The sequence below is a fragment of the Centroberyx affinis genome, unplaced genomic scaffold (genome assembly GCF_046629955.1).
Source record: "Centroberyx affinis isolate AG114_WGS23_722 - 3 ecotype Tasmania unplaced genomic scaffold, CSIRO-AGI_Caff_v1 ptg000137l_1, whole genome shotgun sequence".
Lineage (NCBI taxonomy): Eukaryota > Metazoa > Chordata > Actinopteri > Beryciformes > Berycidae > Centroberyx > Centroberyx affinis.
The window spans coordinates 67,725-79,339 of NW_027278836.1; positions in this window are offsets into that span (position 1 = coordinate 67,725).

Here is an 11,615-nt window from a genome sequence, read left to right on the forward strand (position 1 = left end):
GGATTTATACGCAGCGATGACACATCACATGTAATAAACAAAGAGAGGGGGAGAGGGATGGAGGGAGCACAGCAGCGAAAAAGAGATGAAAAACCCAGTGACTCACCTTTAGAACCAGTAGCCCCAACAATCTGAGCTGTGTTTCTGGTAGACTGATAAGTTACAGTATCACAGTATTACAGCATTTGTCCTTTTCTTCTTCTTTATTTCCTATTTTCAGGCTATTTTACTTGATTTATTAGCAGAAGAGGAGGTTGTAAACAGTCCAAATTATTTAAAATATATTTATATTTTAGAAATATTAGATTTTTTCAAATTCCTTAAATCATCTTGTCTATACAATTTATTCAGGACTGGGTACTGTTTCTCACACAATAACTACTGTGCATAATAGCACAGTGTGTGTATGTGTGTGTGTGTGTGTGTGTGTGTGTGTGTGTGTGTGTGTGTAAGGGGTTGTATGCCCATGTATATATGCATGCATGTGCGTAATATGTGCACAAGTGATTGTCTGTGTGCATTCATGTGTGCTGATATGTGTGTGTATGTGTATGCCAGAGAGAGAATGTCACACTCACACGTGTATGTGGGTATGCATGTGTGTGTGTGTGTGTGTGTGGGTATGCGTGTGTGTGTGTGTGTGTGTGTGTGTGTGTGTGTGTGTGTGTGCTTGAGATGCACATCCAGCCCTCTCCCTGCTCACCCGACAATAGAGAAGCTCGGTGTAGCGTGAGAGAGCAAAGCATTATTTTATCTAAATACATTCAACTCGCTCTCTGTCTCTCTGGTCCTACAGAATCAATAGTCATTAGGCTCAGAGTGAATTGATCTTTCAGTACTATTTGCTGATTCCTGGGACCAAACTAATACCAAATGAATCCCGAGCAGCGGTACTACCTGAATGAATGTCGCTGAGGCTGCAGGTGTACGGAGGGAGAAGTGGCAACTGCTTCATACGAGGTTTCTCTGCCGCACTTTACCAAGCTCTTTATTTACCAGATAAGCCAACGTGTCGGAAACAACTGACAGAAAATGACTGCTGATTTATTCAATATTATTCAATACTGATATAGCAGCTAGAGGGATGAGTTAAAGAGGGATGGGTGGTGGGTCAAAGAGGAAGAGACAGACTGAGATGCAGATGAAAGGGAGAGAGATGGAGAGGAGGTGTGAGTGAGTGGGAGAGTGAATGCATGATTAAGAAAGAAGAAGACATTTAAAAAAAATCATACCCTGAGACTTGAGAAATATCACAATATTTCATGTGCTAATACACACAAACCCTGCTTTTTGGTGCGTATAGGTGCTGGTGTGTGTATGTGTTTGTGTATGTGAATGCTTGAGGTAATTTGTGCTATTGAGAATGTTTATGTTGTGTATATTAGTAGTGTCTGTGTCTCTGTCACTGTGTGTTTCTGAATCTCTACAACTTTAAACTCTTAGAGACACTAAAATCAACTTTGATAGCAACTGTCTGTCACCTGTATCTTCACTTTGGGTGAATAATAATGGAAAAGTCAAATTAAACTGAAGTGCATGACATCTATTTTTATAGCGATTGATATTTTTTAGCATTTATTTGACAGTGTGAGTGAGAGTGACAAGACACGTAGGAGAGGGAAAGAGATGTGTATTAATAGTCAGATACAGTAGATACGTTCCTCTGTATGTATGTGTGACAGTGAGACATCATTGGCTATGGTGGGAGGAGAGTGACAGAGAAGGGAATTAACTCTGTGTGTGTGTGTGTGTGTATGTTCTCGCATGTCTGTCCAAGTAATCCTCTAACACGAGGATATTTTGTCAGTTCTCATTTTGAAACGGACATAAATAGTAATAGTCAAATATAAATGTTGGAAAGCAACTTAAGCTGATAGTCAATTCCAAGTCCAGTGGATCTGCAGTGGAATGAGATTGGAATAGGATTTCAAGTAATGTCACGTCCGAAGTTGTGACAGCGTAATCAAACATGGACACACGCATGCACGCACTCACACATACTTATTTATAATGTAATCTGCAGTCACGGATATTTAGATGGGTTTACGGCTTTGGATCACACACACACACACACACACACACACACACACAAACCCATAAACATGACAATAACAGTGGCTTCTTTGCATGGAGGCCTTGGGAACAAATTTGAGCTCTTCTTCTTGGTGACAAGCATGTAAAAAAAAGAGCAAACCTTGATGGATCTTAACCTTGACTGTTCACTCCTGTCTAGAGGTTGTTTCATGGACTTTAATGGCATCGTCTTTTCTACACCTCCTCTTGTCCCCTGCTGGTCTCTTGTCTGATGCTCTGTCTCGTTCCAAAACTCGGTGTCAGTGTTGGCTGCAGTCAGCTGGCGCTTAAATCGGCAACACTTTGAATTCTGCTGCTGTTCTGCTCACCTGCGTTTCGGCATCCTGGTGTCATCCGGCTGCATGCGGTGTAGCACAACTACTGAACCAGGAGATTAGATTTGGTGCCGGGCATCTCTGCTCTCACTACAAAGACATTATTTGTTATGCGGTCCAGCCGGCTGATGTTTATAATGGAGTGAAGGCGTTGAGGGTGGAAGCATTCAAGCACCCTGAGGTGTTTCCTGTATGTAACCCAGGTTTCTAATCCACACAGTGGGATAGAGGGAGTGAATAATTTAATAATACTAATAACATGTCTGTGCAGTCGACTGGACGAGCCTTGGCAAGTATCTTGTCGATGTCTCTTGTGACGGATGGATTATCAGAGATCATGCCTCCCATGTCCTAAAGTGCTTCTCCATGTTCAGCTACAGCATGCGATGTCTGGTGGGAGGAGTTTAGTAGATCACCGCTGTCTTCTTCATGCTGTTGGTTAAGGCTTTATGGCCTGGTAGTATGAAGTAAGCGTTGTTCACCTTTTCTAGGCCTATTTCCGTGCCAAATGAGCGGTGCTGTCCTTAAAAAGTGCTACATGGTCCCTCAGAGTGCTGGCGGTGCCTCAGTGAACAGTCACTACAGCTGAGCCGCCTACATGCAGGTTTGAGTGTGTCATTCTACAACTTTTTTTCATCTTTCCGCCATTGCCAGCACTTTTTTTTCTCTCTCAAAATAATAGATTGACTTGTGCACAATGATCACACTCGTTAGGCGTACAGCGTTAAACAATGGTAACTTAATTGGTTAAAGGACTACACCAACTGTCTTAGAGTTTGGCCCATGGGTCTCCATCTGATGAGAGGATTGGCACCAAAAGTATGTATGAAGTAAGAATGAAGATATACCTTTTAATTGTCCGATGTTGGTAATCTTTTCTATTCTATGGCCTGTGGATTCATAACTTCTGAAAACAAAACCTCAGTCTGCATCATTAGTGAAGCCCATTACAAATCAACAGCGCAAAAAGCTGTCTGGCTAACTTCACTCTCTCCCTGTATAAACAAAACAAGTTACGCTCACAAGAAGAGATCTCCTGGCATTGAAAGTATATTCCTTTTGTTGAATTTTATGTCTATTTTAACAATAACCCAAACAAGCCTGGCAGGTTTAGGCGTGTCATTACAATTAACTAACCATGCCGCCTTAGAGCTGCTACTAGTTTTCATTTTCTTACTTTTAGGATAATTCTGCGATTTCTTAAAATTTTATATTTCTTAAAAATGCACACCGGTTATTGGAGTTATCTACAGCAGTACTGGTGATCTGGTACATTAAGTCAGTGATCCCCTGAAGTTTAGCCCGGGACTGACGAGATCCAGGTTACTGTGTGGAGCTGAAGGCAGAAAGTGACGAGCAAAGCAGGCAACAAGCGAGCAAGTCCACACTGCATGTAATCTAATGCAACTATACTGCTGCACTGATGCTTCCCTCCATCGCTCTCCATCTCTACTCTCCCTCCCCTCTCACTATGATAGTTGCATTAGAATGAATGAGACTCTCTCAACCAATCACTTCGTAGCTTTATGGATCATCTGTCAGCCTGGCCATTAGACTGCCAACTTCTTGACATTTACCAGCAAATTCATATTTCTCACACACGCCCCCACGCTCGTATGCACGCGCACACACAAACACACGCAAACACACACATACACACACAGAGAAAAAAAAAAAAAGACACTCACACAAAATGACCCTTTTGGTCCTCACAGTGGTAGAAGTACACCCACTAACACCCACACACAGACACACATTCACACACACACACACACACTGAACGCTTGTTGACATTTGCCAGCTCTACACATTTTTCCGCTAGGCATTTTAAAGTGAAGGACATGAGACAGATAGATCCCTGTGACTTAAGACAGATAGATCCGTTCCTGCCATAAAACTTGTTCACAGCCTCCAAAAGATGCGCTTCTCTGCAGTGTGTGCAATGTGTGTGTGTGTGTGTGTGTGTGTGTGTGTATGCACTTGACATAGACAGATCCAATCAGACCGTAAAATTTACTCGCCGTCTCTTGTTAGACTCTTCTCTGCCGTGTGTGTGTGTGTGTGAATGTGTGTGTGTGTAAACTAGATTATGTGAGGATGATACTTCTGCTGATGAAAGCTGAACAGGCCGAACCACTGAGAGCCAGTTGTAAAGATTAACAAGACGTCATGACTTTGTTATGACACATCTTAAATTAATCACAACAGAAAAGGGAAGAAACTTTAAATAATTTGTCACACGGCAAACCAGTCACAGCAAAGATTGCGTGTCGTGAACCACCATGAAACAACACATCGCATCGCCCAAGATGAATAGATGCTACATGGTGGACACTTTTATCCACAGAGCATTATAGTTTCAACTACATACACATATTAGCATGGGTGCCCCCAGCGGGGTACCACAAATATTGGCATAGCGTTACTTCAACACACACAAGTGAGGACTTCAGAAAGACCAAACAGTTGTCAAATTAGCTAGCAATCTCAGAAACAACAACCATAATGTTAGCAGGGACATTAGTTAGCTAGCGCAGTTTGTAAGCTAGTTACCTAGGCTAGACTCTAGCTGGTAGCTAGTGATAATGGGTCAAATATATTAAAAATGTGAACCTACATCCCTCCAGATTCTTGAGATCCATTCGTTTCTAATGTGTTTTTCAGTGGGGAATCTGTTGAATGATAAATGTTTGTATGATGTGCACCAATTGGTACACAACAGTAAAACTGGGCTGCACTAGCTGTTCCAGGTAGTTTCCCCCCTTAAGTTTTCAAAATGGCCACCGTTTGACTATAAGGTCAGTCGAGCCCCTAACACTGGCACTGTTAATGCCAAACTCCTTTTGGAGTTTGAGTTCAGTCACCTTGACCCCGCTCAGAGAGACGCAGAGAGAGAAACCACTCTTTGGGGTACTTCCTCATTCCTCTGGTGTCCACAGAAGCAGAGGCGAGGTCAGGAGAGGCTGGGGCCAATGGGAGCCAAGGAGGAGAGGTCATGTATGAAGGGACCAGGAGGTCGGTCCCCTGGGTGTCTACATGAACAGACAGATAGATACACACAGACACACACACGCTCAGACAGACAGACACACATGCACATACGCGCACACACACACACACACACACACGCAGAATGTGTGTATTAAGCTTAAGTATTGATAGTGCTGTATGGACCAGGCTTGGTTTAGGCTGCGACTAATGAGGCTCCTGGGTTCTTACAGATTCACAGTAATGTGTCACTTTCTTCTCTTAAAGGGTGACACTGATCCATCACTTTCACATTTAAAAGTTCAATTTTGTGAAATGACAATACACCTCAGTTGGGTGCTTCTGGATTACTTTACTAGATGCCTTTTTACTCATCATTCAGGATCTGTAATCTAACAACAGTTACAGTTTTGTAATCAGATACATTACTCTCCAACCCTGATCATAATAATCAATAACCTGGTCTTTGTAATCATGAATGGACTTGAAAGAGCATGGATGTATGACTACTAAAGTGTGTGTGTGTGTGTGTGTGTGTGCGGCCATATATCTCATTCTCTGGGTTATTTTGTTCTACACACACACACACCCACCCCTGGACATTCACACAGTCTATCTAGTCACCCCTCAACATTCACACACACACACGCGCACACACACACACACACACACACACAGTTGTAGCAGTAAAGCCGTATCAGCATGCAGGGACATGCTGTACGTGTGTTGCCTGTAAAACACTTTGGGACACGTTCTCTGATCCATGACAGAGTGAAGGTTTAGATGAGGGGGGGGTGGGGGGGGTTCAGATAAATGAGAAGAGTTTGCATGTGTAGTATGCATCTATATGTAGAGGGTGTGTCTGAATGTGCAGCTTCATAAGCCTTTGTGATTGATCGCCCTCAGCCCAACATATGCAGCTTCACCATAAGTTAAGAATAAATGTGATGGTTTTCAAAATGTTAAAGTGCACCAGTGTACTGCCATTGATTTGTTGAAAAACATCTCCTAAAAAAAAAGACATTATTATTTTCTAAAAGAGATTTCTGCACTGAAATGTTGTAAATACGCAAAGACGATCGGGATATTGTCGACTCAAACATCACCGACACTTGTGACACCGACACTGCACCTGGACAAGAAGTCAGTGCATGTCTTAAACAACGATTACTGACTATACTATGTCAGAAAAAATACTATACTAAATAATAAATACTATGTCAGTAAAGTGCAAATGATATCAGTATGGAGTATTTAAGCCACCGGGACATCCTGATCACTTGGAGGGTCAAAGTTCACAACATGTACTTGCAACTCCATAGATCTGAATTCAGCTGATGACCTTTGTCGCATTGAATTCTCTCTGTCTCGACTCTCGACTGATTATAATTAATTAAATCAGAAAAGCACAAGGGATATTGATGTAGGAAAATCCATTTAATTGGTGCATATGTTTAGTACATACTGTGATATAATCAGTGTCCTGCAGAAACTTCAGATCTCCAAACAGTTTTTTTTTCCAAGAATCAAGAAGAAAAAAAGTCATTTTACCATTGATGTTGATGCATTTTTTTTATTTTACCACACATTATTAATGGTTTTGCATGGTCCCAGGGTCACGAACCATGGGGACAAGATCAACTGTCAATTCAAGGAAAAATCAACCAAATAGGCAAAATTGGAGATAAGAGTTTTGTTCACAAATGTCCCATAAATGAATTAAAATAGAAGTCGTCATGTTACTGCTCCTGTGTGTGTGTGAGTTTGTATGTCTGACTGCACACATGTGTGTGTCACCAGGGACTGTTTTGTTGAGAAAAAAAACATCAGACAGACCCCTGGAGCAGCTGTTGTCCCCAGTGTACTCCCTGCTTCACACACACACATACATATATAGTACACTCAGTATTGTGTGCCGATAAAACACACACACACACACACACACACACACAATCCCTTCGACAACCTTCACCTAACCTCCATTCTTAGTCCCGTGTGTATTCCAACTGTGCTATAAGCTACAGTACACACATAGGATTTATGGATAGAAACACACACATAAACACACAGAGACACTGCATAGGCGCACATACATTAGTCACACACACACACATGCACACACTTGTCCTTATGCGACCTCAGCCAAGAGCCGAAGTGTCATTTATCAACACACAGAATCAGTTGTGAAAATCCTTTGTGCTGTTTAAGGTGAGCGACCATGTGTAGGAACCTGGCTTGAATGTTAGAGGAAAGGGTGTGTCTCTGTGTGTGTGTGTGTGTGTGTGTGTAAGTTTATCAAGTGAGTGTTGAGTTAGGCCCGCAACACCTCCAGACGGCCCGACACATAAATTCACACCACGGCTCTCCACATCTGCTCTCGACACCGATCAGACCCACACTCACCTCCGCTAGACCTAATTATAAATACTCAAGGGACTTTGCTTTAGTAGATGTTTCCTGAGGACCTCGGCTATCTCTCCACATCCACCAGATGTCTGTTCTGCAGGACGAACCTTTCCTTCTCGTTTTACCCCTCGTCTCTCCTCTTCACCTCACCCCTCGCTCCTCTTTAACCCGTGCCTCCCTGCCTCACCTCAGGTCTCCACTTTGCCCTCCCTTTCTCTTCCTCCCTCCCTTTCTCCCAGTCTCCCTGAGGGTCAGACAGACAGATGTGCAGCCCTGTTCTCTCTCCATCTCCACACACACACACACACACTTCTGACCTAATTTCTCCAAGGAGGCAAGTTTAGTGGTGCCTATGAAATGACAACAGCTGTACGTGTGTGTGTGTGTGTAGGTACTCGTACACACACACAAAGCACAAAGTGGGGGAGATTCTTCTTTATACGCACACGCACACACACACACACACACACACACACACACACACACACACACAAAGAGCAGTGGGATTCTTAGAAGTCTTCTGCATGCAGAACATTTAGCTGTGTGTGTGTGTGTGTGTGTGTGTGTGTGTGTGGTCTTTTACTACTTTCCCATCCCCAGTGTCCTCACAAGCATAGCAAGAGGAGGAAAAGTAGTCCCTCTGTTTAAAACTGTCAGACACCATGAACGAGAAACAACATGAGATCGGAAGCATTTTCTTTATAATCTATTTATTACTGTTCTACTTCATAAATAGAAACAGCTTCATCTATATGTGAAATACACACATCTCACTGTACCCATATTACATGGTGCAATGTGCAAAACCTGATGATATGTTCAAGGAAATTGTTTGTACCAAAGTTTAGTTTAGTGACTTAGTTTTAGTCAGCATCACGACAAACACACATGCAAATGCAATGCCCATAAAAATAGATATATAGATACAACTGAAGGCCGACATTATCTGTAAAAGCGCTTTGGTGTGATCAAGACAAGTGGGAAAGGACAGAGTGTCATGAGAGGCTGAACTGGGAAGCAAAACACACTTCACACTTATCCTTCCAGCTTGGTTAGTTGGTGGTTTCACACTTCAGGGGAAAACGAGTAAAAGAGAATTGTTATTTTTGCATTCGATTTTTTGGTGGGTTTTTCTTTTTTACTTTTTCACACTTTTCAAACCCAATGAATAGCTGCCCAAATCCATGCACTTTGATGGGAACATCAGACCGTTTTTACTCTCACAGACTGCAGATTGTTGTGTTTTAAAAGTTGCATCTCTCTTTTAATAATCAATATAAAACTGAGCATATCTGGTCAAATTGCTAAAGCTTTTTACAATGAATCATCTATGGGACTTTGTGTTGGCAAATGAATTTAACAGAATGGTTAGTAGGAGGGGTGTAAAATAGCCTCCACAAAACTGGTGCAGATGTGAGCTGTGATATCAAGTGAGAGTAAAAGGATAATGAAATGCAACTAATAAAAGCATTAACAGGAAATAATGATATGAATTGTCATACATTTTAATTACTGTGATTAACAGCTCTAATCAATAAAAATAAATAAATCATACCACTGCAGTCTCATCAAAACTTCTATTTTCTGTTTTCCCTTTCCAGAACAGGTTTACATGCTTCTTTTCATAAATTTCATGGCCCTGGAACCTGCAAATGCCAATCAAAGAACCACCTTAACACATATACAGCAATCATAATCATGAACATTAGGGGTTTGCTCAGCTGAATTTTTGGATATTGAAGTTTACATCCAACAGCAGTGGTGGAGACGCCTCTACAGCTTGAATTTGTTCTTTGTTTTGGATCTTAGATGGTTTTTAATCAAACCAAGTGACAAGCTTCAATCATTTTTCATCTAAGGCATCTGCCAGCTTCAAATTGAACCGGTGCAGGTGTTGGTGTAGGTGTTTGTGTCGGTGTTGCTGTGTGAATGTGAGAAACAGAAAGACGGAGAGATTGTGTCTTAAGCATGCCAAAAGCTAGGGGCATGAATTAAACCCTCATTAGGATCTGGCACCTCTACTCTCTCCCTCTCTATTATATATGAGAGCGTGTGTGTGTGTGTGTGTGTGTGTGTGTGTATCTAAGCTACATGGCACCAATACAACTACACAGTAGCATCTTCACTTCTGTTTTAAAGATCACAGACACCCAGTGAAGGGTTTTTCCCTGCATATTAACGCCTTAGGCTGTGTTTGTCTTGTCTAAGCAAATAATAATAATGATAAAAAAAGACATAAAATAAGGCCTTCTATTGACAAACATATATTATATCAAATCACCCGTATCCAGACATCATAGATGCACAGTCAGACACAAACACTTGAAAACTACAGCCAGTGGTAACAGAATTAACTTCACTGTAACATGAGTCTGTTCAGCTGTTTGTGTGGTAAGAGCAGGTGGCAAAATTAACGCCCACCAAGCACCACATAGGGGTAAAAGTTCACCTTTATACAGTCTTTAATTTACCAGGTAAAGCCAAACAGTTCACTTCTGACCTGATCCATGACTAATCACATATTTGACAAATGATTAGATCATCTTTACAGACATAAGCAATCAGATGGTGACAATTACGTACAACACCAATCATATTGTTGCCCACAATAATCAGTTCTTTGGCAGTTAAATAAAAATGTATACAATCCAATCAAATCTCTAACAATTAAATAAATAGCCAATCAGATTGCTGCCCTTATAATAAATAAACAATCAGATTGTTGATAATTAATAACAAGGCAATTAGAGCAACAAATGTACGATCCCTGGAAGTTCACAAGCAACTTTTAGGCCCACTGTTTCTCTCTCTCACACTCACTCACACATTGCATTTAATCTGTAGGGACGGATAGGCGTATCATTTCACGTATTGCATGACATATCGAACCGTCAAACCTGACTCGCTCAGCTATTGGCCAACTGACTGGCTTGCTGGCCAGTCGGCTACCTGAGTACCGGGCCATTGACTGACTGATTGACTGTCTAATCAACTGACTGACTGATTATCACCGATCAGAATCACCGCCGTCGGCATTCTTTGAAGAATCCCTGAAACTAAACTGACTGACTGATTGATTGACCGATTGACTGACTGACTGGCTTGTTGACAACTCGACTCCACAAACCTCCATCTCAGAAAGCCCTGTAGCCACAAATGTCGATTCAATAACTTTCTACAGCAATCTAGATTTGTACATTACATTTAAGCCAAACTAACCCATTGAAAATAGTATATTGCTGGTCATATATTTACCCGTCCCTTTCTGTTGATGTACTGTACCGGTAGGGCTGCAACTAATGAGTATTTTCATTGTCGGTTAATCTGTCGATTATTTTCTCGATTAATCGATTAGTTGTTTGGTCTATAAAATGTCAGAAGGTGAAAAATGACGATCAGTGTTTCCCAAAGCCCAAGATGATGTCCTCAAATGTCTTGTTTTGTCCACAACCCAAAGATATTCAGTTTACTGTCATAGAGGAGTAAAGAAACTAGAAAATATTTACATTTAAGAAGCTGGAATCAGAGAATTTTGACTTATTTTTCTTAAAAAATTACTCAAACCAATTAATTGATTATCAAAATAGTTGGCGATTCATTTAATAGTTGACAACTAATCGATTAATCGTTGCAGCTCCGGTGCATACTGTCACTTTGTACACAAAAGAGCACGTGTCCACCTCCAACTTGAATTCATATGCTCCGAAACAACTGAGATCAACAGGGCAAACTGTACATGCAGTTCTGTGTAGATGTAACACTGTTGCTATAAATGTGATGAGGGAGGGCAGAGTTGTGAATCCATGAAGCTGT